Raw genomic sequence first — 27,713 nt, 5'->3', positions numbered from 1 at the left:
GCACAGTTCTAATTTAGAGATCCAAGCCAGGCACTCTGACAATTGCAAATATGCACTTGGTTTTGATGGAAAGAAAATAAGCAAGGTGAGAAGGTTCTTTTTCATAAAACTTTGGGTTTAGGAAAGTGTCAAACCTTGCCTGACATCCAGTCATGGCTTGAAAGTGCAGGCATTTATAAACTCCCAATCTTGACTTTTTTGGAGTGGACAGGCTGAGGATGAGGCTACTCAGGGAGACAGAACAGACAGTAGACAGAGACACCTGCTTGCTGTTCTCTATCCATGCATGATGCTTGTGGTGTCTGGGAAGGGTCAGAAAAGCTCTCCATATCACAAGGACGAGCTGATACTTCTGGAATTGGAGTAAATATTTTGTTGATTGGGCAGAGAAAGAGCAGATGTTGTGGTGAATGTTTGTTGCATTCACCCGTAATTCATCCAGCTAGATGTCATTTCACCCATCCAGAATAAACGAATTGCTGCAGGCCTTGTCTACTGCTCATCTTGTGGGTGTTGGCACTTCTCAAGAGGTCTCAGAAGGCAGCAGCACAACACCATTGCATCACCTGAGCACCCTAAATCCCCTCATCATTGGAGAACCCCACTCACATGCTGGCGCTGAAATCCCTGTTCTGTTTGCATGAGCTGAGTATATGCCAGACATTCTTCCCCCCAGTTCCAGCTTGCTCTGTCTTAAAGAGCACTACAAAAGATACATGGTGCCTTCCCAAAGACACAGCATAATAGCTTGTGATTAATGAAGGACCAGCAATCAAGAAAGAGGCAAAGAAAATTGGATCTTTTTATTTTAATTTATAACAAGAAACAAGCTTGATTTTGTGTAAATCAGGCCAATCTGATCACAAATAGGTAGATAGACCAGAGAAGGGTATTTTGTATCATGAGAAGGAAACTTAAAATCCCTTAAATGGCTAGCAATCCTGATTCTACCAGAAACTGAAGAAAGAGATACGTAGATGTACACATTCAGATAAAAATTTGAGATGACTTGAAAGAAAAGGTGGTGGTAGTAAAATCTTTGCTAAGTAGAAATTAGCAAAATAACGATTTCTTAATTTTCTTACCTGTTTTTCCTTAATTGTCTTCTTTGTCATGTGAAATTTATAACGCAAGTTCAACCAGAAAATAGCAGTGCATTGTTAATGACTAACATAAATCAGGTAAATTAGCTATTTTTGCCATTTGTCTTCCTGATAGCTTTAAGACCAATTTGTGTTGCCTGCCCAGTTGAAAGAAAAATATCTGTGCCTTTGTGTGTTGATAATGTGGGAGCTGCAGGAACTATTGTATTAAACCAGCTGTTTCTTAACATATGATTTTCCTAAAATTGTCATGCTCACCTGCTTTAGAACTACCCCATCCTACTTCTTCTTAGTACTAGGATATGTTCAGAGCTATACCCTCAGTATAAAAGATCTTTAAAAAAGAATAACTCTCAAGCATGGTAAATAATTATAATTTCCTACATTTTGGAGGTGCCTAGTTTCAAAAATTTTAAAAAGACCCTGGCTTTCAGAGAGAAGATGTTGATCTTGATAGGATACTATCTTCCTTTGGTTTTAGTTCCTCAGTGATTTAACCATGATCATACAATATAAATCAACATTATCTTTCAGACTACTAAAAGTTCATGATCAAAACAGGAATTGAACCCTGACTAGAGAGTGGCAAGTAACTATTTTAATCACTGAACAGCTTTTTTTAAATTCTTCGTTGGAATTAAACTGCTCCATCTTTGTTAAATCAAATCCTGCTTTTCATTTTGTACTCCATGTACTTCAGCCAGCTTTCTCTTTCCTCTCCTCAATGCACATGACTCAGGAGGAGAAAACAATATTCTACCACAAAAGTTGTTGAAAAGCCATAAACCTTAAAGGGAAAATGAGTATGGACATGCAGTTTTCAGATATAATGCTTCAGATTCACCATCAAGTTGCAGTCTAGGACTATCCAACTTTTTGACAGATAAACCACAATTTTCAACTACTTCTGTCTGGACTCTGGTAAACAATCTTCAAGCTGTCCCTAATATTCAATATAGAGTCATCACCTAAACATTGAAGTAAACATCCATGTTTATTTCCATCCACTGACTGTAGTGACACCCTAAGCATCTGCTTGGCCTTTGATCTGATGAGCTGTCAGAACAAGGTAACTTCCTTAGCAATTAAGAGTGGCCATTTATCACCACTGGGCATATTAAATATAAACACATGTAAAATAATACAATCAAAGTTTTCAGAAGACAAGATTCCTTCAGTCTCTGATTATCAAAATGCTCTACAGCCTTACCCATGGGCAAAGCACTGGAGTAGGATTGTACTGCCAACATCTGCATCTTTACTTGAGGCCAGCATGCAGAAACACACTCTGAGGGGCTACACACAGGCCCATGACCAACCCTTGAGGCTCTCAGATGCAGAGGCATTTGGGGAGCGCAAGCTTGCTACATGGGATCCTGTTGAGCTGATTTGAAAACAACTGAAGGCAGTGCAGGCATTCCTGTCCTTTTTTTGACCTGGGACATCCTCCAAGCTGGCACAGGGTAGCGGGCTGATATTTCTCCTCAGTGTCTGAAAACTGAAAATGGACCATAGGAATCATGTTAAAGCAAACAACAGGGCAGAGACTATGGGATTTTTTTCTCTGTTTGTGTCCTGAAAGCAAGTCCAGTTTCTGTTATCATCAGTAAGGCAACAGAAATTTCCATGGAAGAACAGTGGTAACTGTTTCTGGGAGCTCTTCTTAGTAAGGACACTTAAACCTTGAACCAGACAAGGCATCTCTGATGTGCCACTATAGCAAAATATTTCTCATCCTACAGAACCTGGGAAGAATATTTAGTGCTGGGGTAGCTCAGAAAAATATGATTTTCATTGTGTGAGAAATGGCAGCATTTTGAAATTAATTTCTGCACTGAATTAGATTGTTCATGAAGAATGCTAAAATCTATGAAAAGAAGAATGCCTCTGCTAAAAATGGGAAATGCCAACTAAAACTGTTGGCATTTTCAATACAAATGAAAGTATTCCATTTGCTGAAAGAAAATCAATTTTAACCTGACAAATGGATGCCGTGTTCTTGTGACTTACTCATTTATGAAATGTAGACTCCAATTTTCACCTTTCTGTTTTCATCATCAGATTTGTCAGCTAAATAATAAAAAGTAAGATTTGGTCAAAGAAGTTATTTACCTGTATTTTAAAAAATCATATTTTGTGAAGGGAATTTTCCTGCATCAATACCTTTAAGAAGCATTGACTACAATGTGTGGCACATGTGGTGCATACACACACATCCTGTCACAGATGAACCTTAATTTTTCCTGGAGATCCAAGTAAAATCTTCAATTCTTAGAAAAAAAGGCTTTAGCTTCCATTGTGTCAGGATCCCAGCAGGGTGTCTCCACCTCACTGCAGCAGATTTACTGCTTGTGTTAAGCTTTGCTGCTCTGCAGTATGTATGCACTTGCAAAGTTAATTCTACTACTGAGAGACCACTGGAGCCCCAATTTAAGCATGGGAAATATAGCTGGAATTGGAAATGCTTCTGATAGCACAGTGAACTGCTGAAGTGTGCCTACTGTTTCTGTAAATTACATCTGCCTGGGAGATGCAATGCTATATGCTTTGGGATTTGTTTTATTTGGCTTCTTGTTTGTGTAAGGCAAAGAACATAAGCAAAATCAAATCTAAGTAACTTAAAAGTTCAACTGCAAAATAATAAGACAAAGAGAAACATTTCTTCTCTTTGTCTCCCAGTGGAGGGTTGTTGCAATCAAGGTAAAAATTTTCCTAATTTCTTCACCGTTCTTTGCACAAAGCTAGCAAGCACAGACTCCACAAGATACAACCTCTCTCCTGCTCCCAAAAAATAATTTTAAAAAAAATTAAAAAAAAAAAGAAAGAACTCCTCTTTTCTCTATATCCAAAAGCTACAAGAAACACTTTGTATTCAGATTTGCTTATGGCTTTTTCAAAGAAGATTTTGTCAATCTACATTCCCTTCATGCCCCTCCAGAGTTAACTTTCTCCTGCTTGCTCAAGCTACCTGCTCACCGTTAGAATGATGTGAATATTTCTCAAATGTCAGCCTTTACCCTGAGTCACCACACTGCTAAAGCGTCTTGACTGTGGCACTGGGTGCAGAACACAGAGTGCTTTGATTAGGTTCCATTTTAAAAATCTGATATGGACAACATTTTTTTACACTATCTCATAATGCAAAAACAAAATGAAAGACTGAAATTAATATGGAGAATTGCATCAGCTTCATGAGAGATAGGCTGGCACTGCAGAGTGCTATATTTAGCACTTCGGGCTCTGAGAGCATGCTGACCACAGACATCAGGGCTAATGGTTATTTTCAGGCCAGTGTTTATCATCACTGCTTACAGGGTTTAGGTACAATAGTTTATAATACATCAAAGGCTTAAACTGAGTGATTGGATTAGTGAAATGGGAAGCAGGTCATAACAGCCTGGAGTTCTACAGCAAAACAGTAAAAATGTTTAGTGCATATCTGCCTCCCTCCTTCAGCCTGACAAGCTGTGGTCTCAGGTTGTGATAGCTTCAAGATAGAGCTTGTCAGGCTGGAAGAAAGAAAAAAATAAGAGCAACATCCCAGGCCCAAAATCTGAGGGAAAAGAAAAAGTATTTTTAACAAAACAAAACAAAAAAACCTAACATAAGCTGTATGAAAAAATAATTTCTTAAGTCACATCAGCAGGACAGAACACGCCAAAAGTTACAGATGAGGCTTTTCTACCCTATACAAGATAACTGTGGAAACTCATAGATCCAAGAAATATGTCCCTTGTCAATGCTGGGGACCTAAGAATGACTAGCAAAGACAATTAATTTCTGCTTTATACTGCTTAAATTTTCAGACCAAAGCCACCTTTCTAAGGAATATGCTAGTAAACATATGGATTAATTCAAGTTTCCTCACTCAAATTCCTCACATGATATGTTTTGTTCATTGGTTTGAAAAATCTTTTCTTGAGAAGAAAAACCCCCAGTTTATAAATTCCTCCACAGTTGAAATCATACATTTGACATCTGACCTTGTAGGATCTGAAAATCACAGAATCACATAGGCAGGATAGTAAGCCAGGAAGTGATCTGGTCCAACCATACCAGGTTAATCAGGGCTAACTCCTATGCAGATCAGGTTGTCTGGAGTCTTGGGCAGCTGAGTTGTGAGTACCTCCAAGATGGGAATTCACAGCCTCTATGGGCAGTGTATGAGAGTGCTTTATCACTACTGGTGTAAGGATTTTCTCTTCTAATGCAACTCGTATCTGTTTCCTGCAATGTCTCGTAGAACCCCTCCACAGACAGTATGATTTCTATGAACTCTCTGGTTGGGTATTTGGACACTGAATAAGATTCACCTTAGTTTTCTCCAGGCTACAAAGTTTCAAATCTTGCACCTCTCCTCACATGTAGGATGCCACAGTCCCTTCACCATTTTCATGGTCCCTCTCTCTGCCTGCTCCAGAATGCCCATGTCTCCTGTACTGTGTAGCCCAGCACAGGACCCAGAATTCCAGTTGTGTCTCACCAACACAGAGCAGAGGGGAAGAACCACCTACCTCAAACTTCTGCCCCATGTCTTGATGATGCAGCACTATACAAGAAACCTGCCAGGGCAGAATTCCACCCCCTGATCTGTCTGTGGTTCCTCAGGTATCTCTCTGCAGAGCTGTTTCCCAGCTGGTCATACCCAGCCTGTCCTGTGCCTCGGGTTGTTCCTCCCTGGGGTCAGGACTTTGACATTTGCCCTTGCTGAGCTTCGTAAGGTTCCTGTCAGCCCACTTCTCCAGCCTCTCCAGTTCCCTCTGAATGGCAGACCTGTCCTGCATCAACTGCTCCAGCCCGTCAGGCAAACCATGGATCTGTGCTCATTCTCAGAAAAATTCTCAGTCTGAAACTAGACCCTGAGAAAAATACTGAACCCAGAAACAAACCAAACCAACCAACAAACCAACCAATCAACCAATCAACCAACTAACAAAACTCACTACACACCTCCCAGTTTTGTGTATTATTGGCAAACACATTTCTGGAAGGAAAGTCTCTGGAGGAAATTACTTACATCCAAAAATTACCCCAGGTGGATGATACTTCAGATCTGACACTTTCATCTGAAGATATCTGAAGACCTTCAACAGCTAACACTAGTAATGAGTAGGAATATGTGCTGAAACAGCACTAAAGTGCTGAGGTTTGGCTTTGCTTGTGTCATTTCCTGCTCTCCTGAGAATCACTTCAGCTGGGACAGGGAGCAGCCTTCATCTCTGTGTGGGCCCTGTGTCCCTACCTTGCTGCCTAGGGGTGGTTCTCAGTAGGTCTGTGCTAAAATCTCATTGCAGACTGCAGAGAACTACTGAGCACTATAAACCCAGGAAAGCTGTGCTCTGTGAGTACTAATTTATCTCTTGAATTATTTTCTTTTCCTAAGGTATAACGGATCACTTTCCTTACAAATTCACTTTCCTTACAAATTACTATCAGCCACTCAGCAGAAAAAGTGGTAGCTCTTAGGTGACAATCAGTATATTTTTTCAAATGAATTGAACAATCATGGCAATAGAAAAAGAAAGTAATTTTTACTAACAGCACATTTGCAGACAAAGTGGGGGGTAGCCATTAGAAATACTGAGGAACACGAAGGTTAAAATACCTGATTGTGCATTGCCAGAATATTTGTATAAAGGGGAAAAAATGAACACTTTTCAGCATAACCATACCACAATTGTGTTTCAATAAAACCAGGAAAGCCATGGAACTGGGTGACAAAGACAGTTTAATCTATAACTATCAGAGATTGATTTCCATTGAGAGTAAATGCAGGAAAAAATGCTAATGTAATTACTTGCCTTTGGAAAAATACAGCCAAAGTGAAATAGCATAGCTTTATTTTCCATAGTATTTTTATATACAACAGTTAATAATATTGGACAGTGAAATACTTGGATGGTAGGAATATGCAGATCGTATGATACAGAAGAAGCCCTGTGTAATGTAGAGACCTTGTTTCTGCATACTGTACTTCTGAAGGTAAGGTCTGACCACCTGCAAGACAAGATTCACTTGTGTCTTGAAATTTAAACATCACCTGTGTAAGCTTTATTATAATTCTGAAGCTCTTTATGTGTGCCCATTTCCTACAGAAGACACAGATTTATGGAAGAACAAATACTGTAAGAACCAACAGCCTTAAATCTATTATTTTAACAAACTATAAATGAATTGTCATCACTTTTGCATAGTTTAGGGGTCAAAGAGCAATCTGATGAGTTAGTAAGCACAGGAAACATTGAAACCAACAGGCCCATTTCAAACCTCCAAATATGTAGAAAATTCAAGCTCCCGTGCAGCCCTCCACATGAACCTGGGATCCAAGCCATGCTTTCAATGATAAATGAGTGAGGGTAACAAAGGGAAATCAACTGGATTTTGAAGTCCGTAATTTTCTATGTTTATGGTTTTGAGTGAAAAAGCTGAATGCGCATGGGAATATGAACAGACTAATATAAATCATTTACATTGAAAACATCTTTTAAGCAGAAAAAATTCAAAGCACAAGTATTTTATGACGGTGAGATATTCAAAAAAACAAATAACATAATTCACCTTTAAGACTGCTGGGCCTGCAAGAAAATATTAACTGACTTTTCCAGCAGTTCATGTAATCTGTTGTCATACAAGGATGCTTCACTTTAAAAACTTGAGCATCTGCAATCACATGCTTTTTTTTTAAGACACAGAGAGAACAGTGCACATCAAAGGCTCATTTGCATGGAGTGCCTCATTATTTTGCATCTGTTGAGACCTCCAAAATCTTGCTTACTGTATGCAAGAAAGATCCAGTCCTTGGAAAGTTTCTTACTAGGTTTGTGTAAAGAAATATTCTCAGGTGCACACCCTTTGGAAATAAATGGAGAAGTGTACCACATGATCTGCCTTGAAAGACAGATGAAGGTCTTAGTCAAATTTTCTAAGGGTTGATAGCAAGGTATTTTTAAGAAGAAAACCTTTTATTTAAAGTATTACATGACAGATTAAATGATGAAATACATGTTCTGTCTTCCTCATTAGTAAATGACTCTAAATCTCAAAATTTTGGCTAAAAAAAACCAGTGTTAATATAAAATTTCACTGGCAATTAACCTTCAACTCATGTATCTGCATCAGTCAATCTCATAAGGCAGGGTGACTCAGAAAAGGTAAAATATTTTTTCTCTAACAGATTGTCACTTAGTATTTCCTCCCAAGTCACACAGTGCAATGTGCTCAATCTGGTGAAGTCTACTTCTGGGTCAATGCTCTCAGCTAAATAATGCAACTCACTGATTTGCACAGCTTAGACAATGCGCACAGCTTAGACAATGATAAAGCAGACGCTTTGAAGGCTGGGCAAATAGAAGACTGCACCTCACATTGTGGGAAGTACCTGACCATAATAAAATTTGGGACCCTACAAGAGGTGCCTGACTTTGACTTGGGAATGAGAGAACTTTGGCTTGGGACAGCATAGACAATAGGTACAAAGATGGACTATTTCTCAAAAAAAGGAGGTGGGTGGCACCAAGGGCTGGATGTGGCAAATTCACACAGAGAAGCCTGAGGCTGTGGCTCATACAGGTCAGCAGCTGGGCTAGAGGCAGATATGCCAGATTTTCCAGGGAGGAAAAAGGCAGTAAAGAAAGAAGCGCTGGATTACCTGCCCTAGGAAGCAGTCACGCAGATATCCTCACTTGGACAATACCATATTTCTAGGAACAATAACCTCAGGAATGTGATCCTTGGAGAAAAGTAACTGAGCTCTGTTCCCTATTAATTTCCTTTAATTTTAACATGTATTCTATACATTTCCTCTGACTGGTCTCCTCCCTGGAGAAATAAGTTCACTTTCCTCACAAAGGCTTTTAAAAATACAAATGGTACGTTTACATAAAATAGAGGCTACCAACATGACTCTCCAAGGTTTTCTAAACCCTTGGTGCAACAGAGAGCTTTGATAGTATACATAATTTTGCATGATGCAATTCCTTCACTGTCCTATTTTTTTCCCAAAATATAGGCCAATTATGAAAGAACGATGTCAACATCAATTTTGAATTCTGGTTGCCTCTAAAATAATTAAGCATTTGAATACAATATAAGCATTTTAAGAAAAAAGGAACAAACAAAAAAAAAACCCTAAAAAAAATAAAAAATACCCAAAACAAAGCAAATCAACAAAAAAAGCACAAAACCCAAATAACCACCAAACCCCAACACTGATACACTCCAAAAGTAGCAGAAACAAAATCAGAAAATATCATCCACGGATTGTAAGTTTAACAGAAAGCAGGAGATAGGGATACAGGTTGTCTGAGCTACTTTTCAACATGTGATTCTATAATTACAGGAAAAAAAAAATCAGGAATTGAATATTGTCAGAGAGTAATCTACAGACTAAGATGATGGATGCATTGGCCAAGATGCCCTGTGGTAGTCCATAGAGGGTATGACTTTTCCACACAGGCAGGGAGGGTCTGGGAGCTCACCATTGGCACACCTGATTACTCCACTGCTTTTCATAGGAGTTCATTTTGGTTTAGCAGTATTGTGACACATCTCTGCTACATTTGATGATCAAAAGCCTGAGCTGTGTGACCACTGGGAAAACAGGCCAGCCATGAAATGCATACTCATACCAGCATCTCTCTCTCAGACACTGCACGTGTGCTCGGCTAATCCACACAGCACACAAGACAAACCCAACCACTAATGAGAAGTCTCTTATTTGTGGTTTTATTTATGCAAAATGAATTCTTGCCCTGATGGCTCCTGGGCAGCCTTTTTTTCCCATATCATGGCAAACATTACCAGATAATCCTTGGGCTGAATAGTTACTTTATACCTACTGAGTCTATGCAGGCACTGTTCATTTGCTCGGTTTTGCATTTTGCAGATAAGGTTTTTAGCTCATCCACCTGGTGTTTACAGGATCACAGAATGATAAAATATGCTGAATTGGAAGGGACCTACAAGGATCATCATTTAGAAAAAGCTATGGAAGGCTTCACTGTGGCTTGATTGGTGCAGATCTGACATCCTTATGCAGTGCGCTGTGTTAGTCTTGAGCTCCTCCAGGAAAAAGCCATGGAGCTCTCCTAACCCTGTCCTGGGGCACAGGAAAGCAGTGCAGGTAGTCCAGGCTTATGAAGAGGTTCACAACCACATTTAAATGTTATCTCACATGCCTTGACATTGTGAAAAGCATGTTGACATCTGTTCTACATGTCCAGGGTGGTTTTCCACATGGAAGTAGCAAAGCTTGGGACTATGCCTGAAACTCCCAGTATGAGGCCACCTGCATGGGTTCTGAGGGGCCCCTGAGACTCCCAGCCACCATGAGCCCTTCTTCAGCAATAATTAAGGGCATGTTGCACCCCTTCTGAGGCCCTCTGAGTCACAGGCAGTTTACCATTTAAAATGCTTTTGGAGCTCATCTTGAATTGTAAAACAATGAGAGGATTGACTCTGTGTGAACCTGCTGTCTCTGTTACCCCTATGGTGTAACACATGGGTGAAACAAAAGAGCATGAAGGCAAGTGGAGAGCAGAGGCTTTTTGGAAGAATCTTCAAACACCACTCCAAGCCAAGGCATCAGGACATCGTGCAATCCCATCCATACTGCAAGGGGGACAATCTCTGGACCATCCAACTACTAAACCACCCACAGTTTTCACATACTTATTTGTTCCACTCCCAGATTTTTATTTTTATTTTTTTTTTGTTAATGCAGCAGGCCATGGTTAATCAGGAGAACAGGGTCCTGAAAGGAAACAAGAAGCAGTCCAAACCAAGAGTGCAAAATGAGACAATGGTTGTGACATTAATTTTTCATTGAATGCAAAAATTGACTTTGAAATTCTGGAATAAGTTTCTGAATATGAAAGGTGACAGGATTGCTGATGATCCACACTGGTCATTCATGAGTGTTTCATGCATGGGCTGAAGACTTTCTGGTTTCTATCTTGCTGCTCAGATCAGTTTCCACATTAAGAATTCTGACTCAAGCCCCAGCTCATGGCTAACTAGATATAGATCTTCTACTATAAAAGAGTAATTCCACTAGAATCCTAGTAGAGCATGGACATTAATACATCCTCTACTCCTCCCTTTTCCTCAAATGAAGCTTTAACCTTAGGCTAAATAAATCTGCAAAATTACTTCTGGAGGAATTTAATTTCCCTGTTCACTAGTTTTACTTGAATTAATTAAAAGAAAATTCTCAGTCATATCTTATTTGACTGGAAGAAAATATTTTACCATCAAGCCTTTCTGAATAAAATATCATTTCTGCTTTGAATAATTTCCTCCTCAAAAATATCAAGGTAAATTATCTAGCTGCGCACATTTAATGAGTCCATCTCATTAGTATGTAGGTATCAATCAGAAACCTAAAATCCATAATAAATTTCGTTTATTTCACCTTATCCTGAGTTTGGCAATATTCATGTATGTTCCAAGGATGTATGGGAATGTTGGGGGTTTTAAGTGTATACTTTTTTCCTTGCCTTATAAAGACCCCTTTGCACTGTCTTTTGATTTCTAATTGTAGAGCATGATAATCATGTCATTGAACATCTTGGATCTTCCTCATGGTCAGTCTCAGGAGTCCTAAAAAGGTCAAAAATTATCTTATAGGGACTTCAAACCTAGATTTATCATTGGGAAAAATCCCAATTTCACATGTTTATTCCTGGCTGTCCTTTTAGTGAGATATTCTGTTTCATGGGAAATAACTGGCCATTTTTACATATTCTTCATCTGTTAAATTCCAGAGGGCCAGTTAGACTATTCTTTTCTGCTAATAAATACTTTTTACTAAAATCAGCAGTACATCAGAGAGTACATTTACATAATCACAATCTGCATCTCTCCTTCACAAACAGAACACAGTACCACAGTAGGAAAAACCAAAAATATCTGAACTGTTCATTCCAATTTTGCTAAATGACTATTCAATTTGCAGGTGTTACAGAAGAATGTAATATCATACACTGAAGTTATTTTCCACTGCAGGACTTGCTCAACACAATCATAAGCGCAACCAAACTTTCAGAGGAAGACTGGTTGCCTATCCAAAGATTAGAGGGACATCCCAGAGGGGTGGACTGAACTTCTTTTCAGCTGTAAGGTTAAAATGATCACTGTTTTTTTAGTTCATTTTTCTACCATAACTCTGTATTTTCACACAATTGGGCCCATGGCATAAAAAAATTCACAGCCCTGGTTGTGAGGTATCACTAGAGACCTAGCCAGGTCTCTAGTGATACCTCTCTCCCAAGCTGGCAAAAATCAGCATGTTTCATAATCTATGTTCTTGTATGAACATAACACCAAGGTCATGGATTTGACCCCCACCCCTATGGGCTATTCACTGAAGAGCTGGATTTGATGATCCTTGTGGGACTCTTCCGACTCTGAAGTCTGTGATTCTGTGATTCTGCATTTGTGTCTTGCATTTTGCTGTAATAGATGAGTTTCTACAACTGGTAACATGTCTTAACTACACGCATTGGAAACTGGTCATGTAACCTCCGGTGGAAGTATCATGGTTTTATCCCTCTTTGCTTCCTGCAGAGGTACTGCTTGGGCATTCAGGGATACTATAAATTCAGTCCTGTGTTTGAGATGTCAGTGCCCTGGACAGAGGGGATGCCATGCTGCATCATGAGATTGTGGTTGCTGTCAGATTTTGTGGATTTACATATCCTGACAAAGAGCTATTCCTATAAACATACCATGGATGGTGAACTTTTATTATGGTAATATGATCAACTTGCTGAAAGAAAGAAACTTGCCTTTCTGGTTAAATGGTTGGTGTGCTTGTTAGAGTCATATCTCTTACTGTGAACGCCTTTCTTCCCTCTGGGGCAACACTGACAGAGAATTTGAACATTTATTATCCAGTAAGTGAGTTATTATCATAAAATATAATGAAAAGTATTGATTGAAGAAAACAAAATCTTTCTTAACATGTAATCAGGAGTTCAACTATTAACTGACAGAAGAGATAATGTACATTATATCAATTCTCCACTAGATACTGATCACAAAGGTTATCCAATTGAGATTCTCTGGTGTGTATAATACAGCAGGACTGTAGTAGCCTCTGAGACAAGTACAGCTGAATAATTCAAGTTGACATCTGTCTGGGTGCACTATCACAACTCGTTTCTTAAATTCCTAGATGCTGGTCTAAGATGTTTGTTCACATCCATGAGCAGTGAATGAACAATTCCCTCCCAAGACAGGTGTCCATTAGCAAAATGGCATGCTTCATTTGGCCTTTAGCATGGGTGACAGCTAATAAAAGCATATGAACATGTGTTATGCGTATATATGCCAGAAAGCATAATCCTCTTTGCTCTATGCAGAAATATTTCCTATTGCCTTGATTATTGTGAGTGCTAGGAAGTATTTCAGCATGGAAAATCATGTCCTTAACATCTGTGTCCAGGCTGGAAACAATCAAATATTGTAGAGTACTTTTCATAAGCATCCATTTAGGGGTTATTCCATTCCTGCTGTCTATCAGCAATAGGATCCATATAAAGACACTTCACTGGCACACGCTCCCTTCCTGCCAGCTGTCACAGTGGCTGCTGCTGGGCCCTGGCACTGAGTTAAGGCTGACAAGTGGTACAGACAAAGGCTGATGTCCCTTCCTGGGGCAAATTTTTAGTTCAGGAAGGGCAAATTGTTACTCTGGGCTACTCTCTGAGGCAAATCATGAATGGAACATCTATCCTATAAACCAACAGGTAGGTTTCAGCATTTGTGTCCAACTTTTTTCCCAATGCCTTAAAAAGAGATGTGAAAATACCTTCTAATATGCTCACTGATAAGAAAGATAAATTTAATTTTAAATATTTTATGTGACAGTATGTTTCACCAAGTAGATATAAAAATTTAAATTACTGAAGAGGGGGAAAGGAGACATGCAAATGCTTCAAAGCTTACTGAGAGCTTGTAGAAATCTGATTGTGCATCAGACTTTTCATTTAGGTAAATGCTTTCCATCTCCCTAAGAAAGGCTTCAGCAGTGGACACTGATTTCAATTGCACCTCTGCAATAGAGCTAACTGCAACGAAAGTGTCAAAGCTGATCTCCTCATTGTATTTGAAAGAAAGCTGTCTCAAAGCAGTAACTGAGAGCTTCTGCTAGTTGAGTTTTCCATGACAAAGCAAAGAACTCTTGTTTGTCTAAAGCAGTACAGTGTTTTCTTCTAAGATGGCCAAAATAACAAGCCTATAGGAGTGTCTGTCTTAGATACTTTGACAACAAATCATTACTATTACTGCAGGACACAAGGTCAGAAAGAAAAGAAAAACATAAGAAAATGTCATTCATACAGTGAAGATGGTTTCTGCATCTGAAAGCCCCAGGTAACAGCCTCTGTCTCTCAGCTTTCAGATCTTCTAACAATTACCTTCAAGCATTCTCCAAATATGTCCTCAAAGTAACAAAAAAAGTCCCTTTAACCAGTCTCAAGCACTCACAGCATTAACTTTCCAAAAGCTCCCCAGAGATGAATGTCTACAGAAAACAAACCTATTGGACATACTTATGCAGTATTCATTACAATCAATATTCTTTCACAACTTCATTAGGCTCCTCATGCTCACTCTCGTGCCTTACACTTTGATCGCACATGCGGATCCTCATCGCCTTCTGGGCTTGTGCACAGCATTAAGATAAGTGGTAAATTCACATACAAAGTCTGGCCAGATGAGGATTCAGCAGCAGCTTCTGTGGCTGTTGGAGACACAAAGAGGCAGCTGATGACCAGCTTTATGACCAGCTCCTCCAGCACTGCTTGACTGACATATAAAGGTCAGTGTTTAATGACATAGTGCTCTTGGGCATATTGTGGACCCTCTTCCTTGTGCTGGCTTAGCATCTCGGTGTGCTTCTTTTTTCTCTCGTTCTTCATTGCCATTTTGCTTTCCTGATCCTTTGCTTATCTTCCAGTCATCTTTCCACACTGCTGGGCAGATCACTGTTTATCTTGATGTCCAGCCAACATACTTGGATAATAAAGGAAAAGAGGGAAGTAAGAAATTATTTGCATTCACTTAGCAGGAAGTGGTTGAGGAAGAAGTGAGAGAAGACACTCAAGTGAGTATTCACAGGGAGACCAGGATTAGCCATTAGCTTGGGAGCAGAGGCCACTCTGGGCATGGTTATAACAGGGAGGTAACTGAAGAAGAGGAAACACTGAGATCTCAGGAAGATCTCCTGTCTTGCTGCCAAAGCATGCACAGGAGGGTAAGTGGTGATGCTTGGAGCAGACCATGTGTGGCATGAGAAGCTATGATTCTGGTCTTCCACCTTCTCACCGGCACGGAGGGCAGAGCCAAACAGGGGGACGCAGACAGGTGGAGAGTCTAGTACATAAAAACTACAGAGCAGACTGTCTCTTTCCAAAACATCACACAGATATATGGATATATTTCCCTGAAACTGAGCACCATCTAGGCCAAAAGCATCTTTGGAACACAGAAAATATAACTACTGATTTTGTGATTTGGAAGGTTTCCAAAACAGTTCTCCTAGCTGGAGGCAGATGCTGCAGGCCACAGAGTTTAATGAAACAGTCCCAACCAAAGGTTTACAGCACTAAACTGTACACTTGAAGCCAGATTAGTAATAACAGATGGGCAAGATACAAAGCTGCACAGGCTAATTGGGTGCCCTGTTAGTGGATACTCTCCATAATCCAGGAGATTTTTGAATGACATATGTTTATGTTCCCCCCTTCTTTGGATACTATTTCATTATACATAGTAATGAGACACCTGTCTTGGTGATTACTGGGCTGAAAATCCTTATGGGGACGTTCACCTGCTGTGTGCCAGCTTTTTCACTGGTAGAACATAGATGCTTTTCTCTGGGCTCAATATGAAACTGGCTGTCTGAAAATCGCCATGATTGGAGCTATCAGCATTTGGGAGGCACCTCTGCCTTGGCTATGAAAGTAACCTGAAGGTCAGTTTTTAGACACAGAAGAAAGGTAGAGTGGAAAAAGGATGAAAATAAGTGGAAATTACTTCAGACATATCACAGACAGTCCGGATCAAGACACAGCAGCAGTGAGTGAGTTCATGAGGCCCCTGTTACCACCCTTATTTGGAGGTGAGAAGCCAGCCTGGTGTCCTACAGCCAGAGAGTGACCCACATCTGTTTGGGGCAGCAAGAGTGCTTGAGCCACGTTCTCTGAAATACACATGAAAAGAGCAGAATTGTTCCCTCCAAGAAGGCTGAGGTCACTGAAGCATTGTGGTGGAGGTTTTTTTATTTCTTAATGATGCTCAGCTCTTTGTGTTCACAGCCCCTTTTCAAGTGAGAGACCTCATGATGGAGCTTTGAAAAAGTGACTGGCATTTCCAACACCTTAAAGGGAAATTCTTGATTTCTGTGGTACAACCACCATCCCACCAAACTTCTAATGTTTTTTATGGTTGTAAGTACCAGAAAAATCCATTTGTGTCCCTGTACTTTTCCTTCTACCTTTACATATACAGTAATTGCCTCTGGTGGACACAAGATCCTGCCACCTGCCCTTAGATGTATGTCAAAGCTGGAGCAGGGCAGGTCTGTACAAGTTCTTGCCTCTGAACACCTGTGGAATTGCTGGTACGGAGCTCTAGAGAGGAGCTGGCTCTGGCCACAAAGACCAAACAATGCTCAATACTAGCTGAATTATTGGAGACAGGCACTGAGTAATCGTGTTCCTACCTGTATAAACTGGAATCAAAAGTGAGTTACTCAGTCAGTGGAAATAAATGGATTTTTCCAGCTGGTGTGGCTGATGTGTACTGTGTATATCACATTTATATATCTTCCTTCCACCAACCAGCTCCCCTTTCAATAATCAAGCTCTATAGCTATAACAATTCTACTGACTGGAAAGAAATGTGTGTTCACAACATGCACCAGGAGATAAATCTTGTTACAGCGCCGGCAACACATTCCATGCATTACATGTGCCAAAGGAGTAGGATTTATTCAGGTCATTTATGCTCCACTGAAGTGGAAAAAGGGGGGAAAAAATAGGCTTTGCTATAATGAATTGGACTCTCTGAGTCCTGCAAAGAATAATGCCCGTGCATGGGCTGACCCGGATTGCCATCCCTCAAGGCAGCAAGGGGTGGCCTTGCAGGACGTGTCTGTCAGGACTCCCAGCTCTGTGAGCACCCTTCCCTCTCCAGCTGTGTGCACTGAGAGCCCTGCTCCGTGTGCTGCACACCCAGCAGCAGCCCCTCCACAGCCACCACCATGCTCTGCCCACACTTCACAGGAGCACCTCCCGCTGCCAGTCACACCCCATCCCATGGGAAAACCCTTCCTGCAGCTCCCAGCTCCTTTGGGACAGGCCACTCTGAGGGACTTTCATTTTGCACAAGTTATTGTTCATCCTGCAAAATGCCCAGAGGAAAGTGACCAGTGTCCCACTCGGCTGTGCAGCTGCAGAGCCACAAATTCCTCTGATCTAAATTGGGCAATGAGGAGACAAAAGGGCAGAGGAAGGGGAGCTCAGCAGGCCAGAGCTATGGCATTGACCAGAGCTGGCTTCAAAGCCATCACAATTCTCTCAGACAAAGGAGGAGAAATTAATTTATAAACTTCTGGGAGTTGCTGCCTCCTCCTTCTCTTCCTTTGTCTGTTCATAGAGCTGTGAGCTCTCAAGGCAGAAAACATCCCTTTCTCAGGGTTAAGAAAACAACTAGCACATTTTAGCTAGTGCTACAACTACAGGGTAACCCAATGTACATTTTCAGGCACCTGGTTGGTATTTCAGAGTTACTGTAGGTAAACAGCCTACCTATCTGTCTGTCTATCTATCTATGTATCTATCTATCCCTTTATGCACCAGCATGTTTCCTTTCTTCATCACGCTTAAAATTCACTGGCACAGAGGAAGGGAATTTAAAGGAGAAGAATGGAGCAGGGAGGAAAGGGCCAAAGTTCTGTATTTGAGTTTCAGCATGAAACAGACTAAATTCATCAGGATGTCACAGGCCACCTGTCCCTACACAGAGAGAAGGAGCAACAAGTTCACCTTTACTGTAGTGGAAATAACATCAGTGGTGCTTTAAACTCTTACTAGCTTGCACTTTACCCAGAAAACACTGTGTGAAGTCAAAGCAGCCAAAGAAGTATCTTGGAATGTAGAAATGCAGGTATGGAGTTGTGTTCATGAAGAATTCAAATGGCTCTGTACTTTTTAAAAGTGAAAATTAAATTAATTTTCTGAATTAATATCAGTGCAGTAATATACGTGTGGATCTGAAAGGACACGATCTTTAGTCTTTCACTGTGTAGGAATGTTTGATAGTGTAGATATTTCTAGCTTTTGAATAAAAACCAGCAGACCAAGATCATATGTTTCAAAAAACTTCAAGCTCCATAGGAAGCCACAAATTATGTATTTGCTGTTCAGTCTATTGACTCTACATCTGCATTGTCACAGGGAGGAAGAAACAAGATCTATTATACTGGGATTAAATGGTAATGGAAAGCTCTGGGAAGGGAGAGTGCCTTTGAAAGAGTGAAGGAAAAATTTGCACACATTTATATATATATTTGCACACAGCTCCTGAGTGTCTGATAACACTAATTTTTATAGTCTTTCTAGTTTGAGGCAGGTTTCTCATATTGTCATAACATAACCTGGGGAGGATGGTTGAATATATCATGTTCCACTAGGCACAGAGAATTTTTAAATTCCTCAACTGATGAACCAGGCCAGATCTCAGCTGACTTGTTTTCCCATCATCCCATCACACCTCATTGGTCTGGCGAGAGAAATGAACAGGAGATACATGGTATACAAAAGTGAATGGGATGGGAGACTGCAGAAAATTTCTCTGTCATTCTCTCTGAATGAGACTGTCAATGTCTCTGAATGAGATATCTAAAAACTACACACTTTGAGATAGCATAGCACAATATCTGAGGCACAGGATGCAGAAGGGTAGTAGGTGTCAGAGGATCAGAAAAGGGAGGGTGAAATATATGGTAGCACAGAACCTGGAGTGGACTGTGGCTCTAGGTGGCAACTGTCTTTGCAGGCTACCTAATATAATCTCAATCCTTACACAAGCACAATCCATCATGAAGTGCTGAAGGATGCTCCTGTTGGAAAGAAAATATATCCTAGTGTCCTCTTGCTCTTGCAGTCAGGAGCACACCCATTATGCTGTCGGATCTTACTCACAGACATGTAGGTTTTTGTTTATTCATACAAATCTTCTGTGCTCTTGTTTATCCTTCCCTACTACTGTCTTTAAAAAGTATCAGTCCTAAGGTTGTTTTGTGAAAAAAAAATCACTGTGACATCATCTGTTACTACAAGTTTCCTTTTATGCTATTTCATCCTTACCTCCATGTGTTCAGTCTTTTTCTCATTCAGAACTGGGTTGTTTTTGGTTTTTTAAATTTTATATATTATGAATGTGTAATTGATGGGGGTATGTATGATTAGGTTATACTTTCCCTTCTTCTTAAATGGAGATGCTGTGTGGTTTTGCTTTCAGGGAAGATATTTGAAAGCAAAATTGTGTACGAGGAAGAGGGATTAACACAATGGGATGCACAGTTTCAGTGGGAAATGCAGATGTGTATTGCATATGGAGACATACATTGAACTGCAGCTTAGGTTCAAATATTAATAAAATATATATATGCTTGCATATATGTGCACTCCATAATCAACAGTTTTAGGCAGACAATAAGGTAAACTGTTTAGAAACACAAAAGATTTGAAATGTCATTACTTTCTAAAGAGAATTAGAATTCAGCCTCAACATGGAATCTGCAAACTACACAAAAGGCAAACTGATTCACATTTTGTGGTTGTATGCTTATCCCTAAAATAGCAAATAATACCCAAAACAATAAATGATAAAAATAATTAAAGTAGATATTATGCATATTTTGTATGCCCTGATATTTCTGCCTCATTAAAATCAATAGGAAAGGCAGAGCATGAGCCAGGGTACAGCAGTGGCTCCAGTATAGTTGGCAGAATCTAACTGCACTGCTGGAGCAGATGGCCCAATATAAACAAAAAGAGATGTCAGTGTCTTCACATAGATAGATCTGACTAAGCAGTCACTGATGTTTTGGTTTTTTCACAACTGCCCTCCAAATCATGTTAAAATTATAAATATGCTACTGGTGAAGCAACTGCTCTGTTCTCTATTCAGTCCCAGGCACAATGGCTTTTATAGTAATCCAGATCTCTTTCCCATAGCATCCTGATGAATAAAGAGCCAAGAACATGCACAGGCTGGGAGGAGATACCTGAAGTTTTCCATGGATAACTTGTGCCCAGGCCTATATCCCATCCAGCACTTCAAGGTCTACTCTTAGGATGGGTGTCTCCACAGGCTGGGGTAACTAAGAAACATCAATGTCATTAAGCAGAGCCCTAAAAGGAGTGATATTCATGCTTTGAAATCCCCCCTGTGGAAAAGTAGTTCTTCAGGCAAATCTGATAATAGGATCAGTAGTACAACACCACAGTTTCTCCTCTGCCATATTCTCTATGCATACATTGCCTAGACAAATCATCCCAGAAACAGGAGACTAACACTGTTAATCAGTGTAGCATATTAAATATTCTTGATGCTTCAGAGGGAGTGGGGGAAGTCAAATGTAATTGTCCTGAGCAGAATATATTTCCATAACAATGAAATCTCAAAATCAGTCCCCCTTCATTTTAGCAAAGGAAATTTAGCATACCCCCAGATATTTTGGGTCAGTGGGGATGCTATTACAACCTTCTGAATCTGTGAGAGCCATTTTGAGCTGTATTGTTTTATGATTACTCTGTCACTGCAATGTGACAAAATGGCACAGGTTTTAGTTTAGACCAGTAGATGGGGATTAATCAAGCTGTTATTCTTGTTGTTATATACCACCAGTGGAGGCTTTTAACTAACCAGCTGAGAGACTTATGAGTGTGGAAATTGGTTTTTTGCATATTCATTAGGAAGGAGAATTGTTCTCCCTTAGCAGAGCAATCTGTATGAGAGCAGAGGACCAAAACTTCCAGTAGAGTCAGGCGAACTGCCTGGCTACAACTGAGCCACATCTCTGGCAGTGGGAATGAGAATTTGAATGCCCTGGGAATCTGGACTAGTCTGTAAATAAGAGGGGATTTTCCCTGCAGACAAAATCCCTGCAGAGTTTAAAGGGACAGCAGGAAGCACTACATTTTCTCCTGAAGGCATATAAAAGTTAGGTAAAAAAAGAAAATCTGCTGCGCGCTCCCCTCAACTGCGACATGAGACTGTTACCTCTGCATCTGGAGAGAACAGATTTGGAAGAGGTACAAAACCTCCTATTGTCTTTATCAATCTCCAGGTGAAAAGATTGACATTCAAGGAAGAAACTTTGAGCTGCTGCTGGGAGTTTTTGATTGTCTTGAGGGGTAGAAGAAGCAGCACCTGGATCTCTAAATGAGAGAGCCTGGTAGACACAAAGTCTGGGCATCTAAAACAATCACCTGAGATACTTATCTTCATAACTGGCCAAGGAAAAGTCATCAACAAAGCACAGGTCAAACCACTATGAAGTACATCTGACAGGTCACACTGATATTGGGAGCTGCACCCAAAATCAGTTTGTGTCACTTCACTGCCCAGAGGTCCCAAACACTGTCTCCTAGCACTGGCATGGTGATCTGTTTTGTAGGTATAAAACTGGTTGGGACAATTGCTACTTTATCCTTAAATCCAAAAACGACCCTTGACATTCTCAGACAAGTGGACCTTTGTGGTGTTTTTGCAGCCTCCTCTGATGCACAGCAATGCCACGTGCTACACGTGCCTGTAAAACACCATGGTCCTGGGTGAGGTGTGCATAGAAACAGATACCCCAGACTCTGCTCAGTGTGTAGAAAACTGCTGAACTCATAGATAATTGATTATGAAGACAAGTTTAGTGCATTTGGTAGGTTTATATTTTTCTAAGTCATGGCTCAGACTGGGCCTTGACAGTTTATTCTTCAATGTCAAATCACTGAGGAGTATTATTTCCAGAAATGTTTAATGACTATTTAATAACAGCTTCATAAAATATCTCTGATCATATTTTAATATTCCCAATGACAGAATTGTTCAGTGATAAAGTATTTTAGGATTATAAAAATATATCTCTCCTTTTTCAGAGAGCTGTCCTTAAAGCAAACCCTGGCCATGCAGCATGAACCTCTCATCCCAGCTGAAAGGGCAGTCCAGGTATGAACTACATGAATCAGAGGGAGAAAAGGAGCAAGGGAAATGCTTTCCTGCTCAGAGAAACTCACAGTGGCAAAACCCGTGACTGCTTTTTAGAGAGGCCAAAAAATCTTATCACTTAAGCATTTGCAAGTGGGCAGGTAAAGACAAGATACAAGTAATGAAATTCCTTGCTTGAAGGCACCAGCTAGTCACCAGCGGGATGCAAGACAAGAATTTATCTTCAGACAGCTGCCTGAAGAGCCCAGAGCAGATGCTAACATGTTACTGAAGTGCTTGGTCTTTCCCTGAAACAAATGTTGCTGCCCAGAGGTTGGGTACAGCTGTGCAGGGGGTTTTCACACCCCAGCTGCATCCAACCTCTGCCTCATCATTAGTGAAGGCAAATCAGGCACAGTGGGTGCTACCAGAGCCTGCCTGAGCTCACAAAAGGAACTTGGGGCTCCCCTTTGTGTCTGCAGTATTGATGCTGTCCTCAGCTCAGTCAGGCTGCCTTTCCCTTTGCTTTTGGAGCCAAAGCATATTAGCATCTTGTGGTAGTGTCCTCCTCAGGATTAAGCCATAACCCTCAGTAAGGGCTGTGATGGCTGCATCGAGGTCACTCTGGGATATGGGGAGCAGATGTCAACAGGGTAGCTGAGGGTGGTCTGGAATGGTGACCCTAACATCTTGCTGGTATGCAACTGTAAGTCATCCTTCTCCATAGGTAGTGGATAAACCAGGGCTCACTGAGCAATCCTACATGGCAGCAGGCTGCATGGCAGAATCTCCCCTTGAGTAGGGATATCAAGGTTATTTCTCAGTGTTTAGACAGTTCTTATAGTGTCACACACTAAACTTTGAAATCTTTAGCAACCTTAGCATGTTGAACTTTGAAACCTAAGCTGGGTGATGTAAAAGGTTGTGCATATATAATCCTTCAGACATAAACTGTTGACCAGGCTGGGACTAGAATTGAAGCTAGGTTCCTCTCTGAAAAGGAGATTAGAATAGTTTAGTTAGGTAGGGGATCCTTTCTGAGCCCCACAACTCAACAGGAGGGTCTTCCTGATAGTTCTGACCCTGCATTCAGTTAATAATCAAGTTTATGTTGCCATCAAATCTTGTTAAACCACTATTCCATTTACCACTGAACATTTTTAACTCACTGGTTTAGATCAATAAAGGATATCGTAGCTTCCCTCTTACAAGTGAGGTGCTTGACTCATCTGTGACTCAGCCACACCCAGGACTTAACTTGCCTTGGGAGACGTGCACCAAGTCCTCATGAACAGAGCCACTTCATAATGTGCATGTGATGTGGTGCTGGTCAGGAACTTCCTGTTTGAGAAGGTCTTACTTTTCCTAACCCAGACAGCATCTGGAGCCAGCTGGTGGCATCTCCCTGCTCCTGGTCTCAGACAGGCCCGGGTATCACTGCCATGAACTCCACTTTGCACAGTGGCTTTTGGGGTTCACACTACTCACAGGGACATCTGTAATTCACAGAATTCATAGCATCACTAGGTTGGAAGAGACCTTAAAGATCATCGAGTCCAACCCATGCCCTAGCACCTCAACTAAATCATGGCATCGAATGCCATACCCAATCCTTTTTAAACACATCCAGGGATGGTGATTCCGCCATCTCGCTGGGCAGGCCATTCCAGAACTTTATCACCCTTTGTGTAAAAACTTTTTCCTAATATCCAGTCTATATTTCCCTTGATGCAGCTTGAGACTGTGTCCCCTGGTTCTGTCAGCTGCTGCCTGGTGAAAGAGACCAACCCCCACCTGGCTACAACCACCCTTCAGGAAGTTGTAGAGAGTGAAAAGATCAGTCCTGAGTCTCTGGTCCCAATCAGGACTGCAAGTCAAACATGCTAGGAGTTTTACAGCCTTCAGGTGGATGTAAGAAATACTTTAAAACAAGTGAAATATGTGTGTCTTTATGTGCATGAAGTAAAATATGAAGAGAAAATTTACATGAATTTACAGTGTTTACACTTTTACATGACCATTAAATGCCAGTTTCTGGTAAATGGATTATTGGCTCAGTTGACTCAAATTCTTGGCTTCCATAATTTATTGCTAGTTTAGACACTTGCCACTCTTCTTAAGATGAGGTGGCTCTGAGCTGGGAAAGCAAAATATGTTCTTAAAGCACTTTGCATTCCTAAAGGGGATTGAAATAATCCTAGACCCTGTTACATTTCCATTTTAAACTGAATTAGTGGCCCTGTTAAAATGTGCAGCCATTAGAATTTTCTTTGCAAATAGACATGGTTCCAGAAGGAATCTTTTCTTCAATGTATCTGTCCTTATCAATATCTGAAAACCATTTTATCTACATTACTAACATATGCATTTAAATTCCATTTTGAATGAGCCTCACCAATCTGAGACCTTTGAAGTACAGCTACTTCTGAGGAAAAACACCTTTAAAATCTATTCAGTTCATTGCAGAGTATCAATATGGAAGAAAATTCTGCTAAGTGTCTTGAAGATTTATGCTTATTCTTTCAAGAATTTTTACAGGCTATGTCTTTTTGCAATTGACATTTCCTAAAGCTGTCTGCAAAAGAGCATTCCATGGCAACCTAAAGGCATCAGTTTACCTGCTGCTTTCTAAAGCAGCAGTGTCTCCTTAAAATTGCAGCATTTACAGTAAATCTAAGCTTATGTACAAAAACATTGCTAAATTAATTGTTTATGTATTGATGATTTCACTTTTACCAAAGGAAAGTGGAGAACTCCCTGTAACTAAAACATTCCTTGGAGTGGTGTGACTTTAGTACAGGTTGTATATAATTTCCAGAGAATTTACTTTCTGTTGAGCGAGTTAGTGGCATGACTGACGCAACTCATGTAATTCAGACTTCTTGGTGTGTTGGAGGAAATAACAGAGCATAGAATTCTCTCCCTTTCTGTATGTGGAGATGCTTGGTCAGTCACCTGCACGAAAGTTATCATTCTATAGATTCTTGTAATACCTTGATCTATCATCCTTTTCTAATACCTGGCTGACAGCTTACCCTTAACAAGCCTTACAGGGCAATACTGAAATGAGTCTGGCTGCTGCCTCATCCTTCCAACAGCATCACACCACTATGGACCAGTGTGGCTCAACGTGATCAGGCAGCTGAGCCCCAAGCAGATAATTTCTCAGTCTTTACCTGTGGGATGCAGGAGATAATTGGAAGGGTAAAATGGAGTGTGCTGGTTTGGGCTGTGGTAGAGGATATTTTATATATAGTCGATGGTATTGGGCCATGTTTTGTATTTGTGTTGGAAACAGTATTGATAACTAAGGGATGGCCAAACAGGGTTTACACAGAGGAGGCTGGGGGTTTGGATTTGAGAGGGGACAGAGCTGGGACAGCTACCCCAACTGGCCCAAGGGACATTCCAGACCATATGGCATGATGCTCAGCATAGACAGCTGAGGGGAAGAGAAACAAAGGGAGGCACATCTAGAGTGACAGGGTTTCTCTTTCCAAGTCACTGCTATGTGTAATGGATCCCTGCTTTCCTAGGGATGTCAGAACACCTGCCTGCTCATGGGAACTGGGGAAAAAATTCCTTGTTTTGCCTTGCTTATGTGCATAGCTTTTGCTTTAGCTATTAACTTGTCATTACCAGGATCTATGAGGTCTTTTAGTAAATTTGCTGCCTTGGATCCATTTGCAATTTCTCAGTGGAATGATCATAAAATCATAGAATGGCTTGGGGCAGAAAGGACCATTCATCCAATCCCCTGGCATGGACAGAAACATTTTCCACTAGATTAGGTTGCTCTGGCCTTGGGCAATTTCAGTGATGTTGCACCTTCTTTGGGCAACCTGTTTCAGTGCCTCACCACCTCATCACAAAAATTTTCTTATTTCCAATATAAATTTACCTTCTTTCAGGTAGCTGGTAAAGGGCCCCTTTTCCTTTAGGGCCTGGTAAAAGAGCTCCTTCCATCTTTCTTATATTGAAAGGCCACAGTAAGATCTATCCAGAGCCTTCTCTTCTCCAGGCTGAACAACCCCAGAGGCTCTGGCTTTGCATCCATGACACAGAAAAATGAGGTGAAATGGTATATTTGCAGACAGAGACATTACAGTCTCACACAGAGAAGCAAAAATAATGTTTTGGGGATTTTCTCTTACAGAGGAAGACAGGCACACTTCCTCCTGCCCAGAGCCTAGTCCCGAGATCCCCAGATAGGGACAATATTTTCTTCTACCTCAGCCCTAGTTCTACGCTATCAAAGACTTCCCCACCTCCTATGTAGGCATACCATGGGATTTTTCCCAGGCAGCATTCCCCTTAATGCTTGGCTTCAAACCCAGATCAAAACACCTGCTCCAGCCAGTACATGCCCAGCATCAGCTGCATGAGGCACACAAACATGCGGGGAGATAATCGCTCTACTGTTGCTTCCTTGAGGCACTGAGAAGTACATTGTGATCTCCTTTGGGATACCTCGTGAGGACAGAAAGAGCATTTTTGAGCAGTTATTTGTGATCCAGCCCTCCTTTGGTCTGTTTGCATGGGAGACACATGGCTGGTTTGAAAGGAGTCTGAATGGGAATTATTTATTTATTCATGTTGCCTCTGAAAGGTTATCTCCTGCATCGAGCTGCTGAGGACTTGTCCTGTCATGTTGTCTGAATAAAAACACAGCTCCTAAACCTGCATGATTTCAATAACCTTAGTGAAACCTTGTTGGCTTTGATGGAACAAGTGGACGTGACATCAGATGCCAAGGATTTGCTTGTCATCTCCACTGTAGCTCCACTTTGGGATGCTTGCTGGGCCACAGAAATCTGTCACAGACTAATCTGCTTGGGATGTCAAGGCAGACAGAGCTGAAGCCTTGATGTATGAATCTTCTGTGCTGATAACTCTCTGCTGAGCTTTGATGAATGCATAAAGAGTTGGCAGATGAGTGGGGGTTTTGATTAACTGTGCTAGTCTATTCACACTCAAGCTTCAGTGAGATTGTATATTGTCAGTCTGCTGTCTCCTGTGTGTTGAATTCTCATTTAAGCTTTTGTATTTAACAGAAAATTTTGATTTCTCTTTCACTATAAAGTTTAAAATGAAGTACAAATCAGACACAATTTACAGCATTATAAAGACTGGGTAATAATTTCTGTCTCTGTAAGTAGCTTTGACATGGGATTACCTTTAATGTTTAAAACTTCTTGTATTCACATTTGCATTAATGCATTTTCCTTAACAAGATAAAAATATTTCTCTACCAAGCACATCCATCTGGAGTTATACTCATGAATATTTTTTCCCAGGTATCAAGTTCCTCAATTTCTGAAAAAAATAAAAAGAAGTTAACTTATGCTTTTTAAAGGATAACATGGATCTAACTGAATCATTCAACAAATATGA

The sequence above is a fragment of the Taeniopygia guttata genome, chromosome 1 (assembly GCF_048771995.1).
Source record: "Taeniopygia guttata chromosome 1, bTaeGut7.mat, whole genome shotgun sequence".
NCBI classification, from domain to species: domain Eukaryota; kingdom Metazoa; phylum Chordata; class Aves; order Passeriformes; family Estrildidae; genus Taeniopygia; species Taeniopygia guttata.
This window is presented reverse-complemented; position numbering follows the sequence as displayed.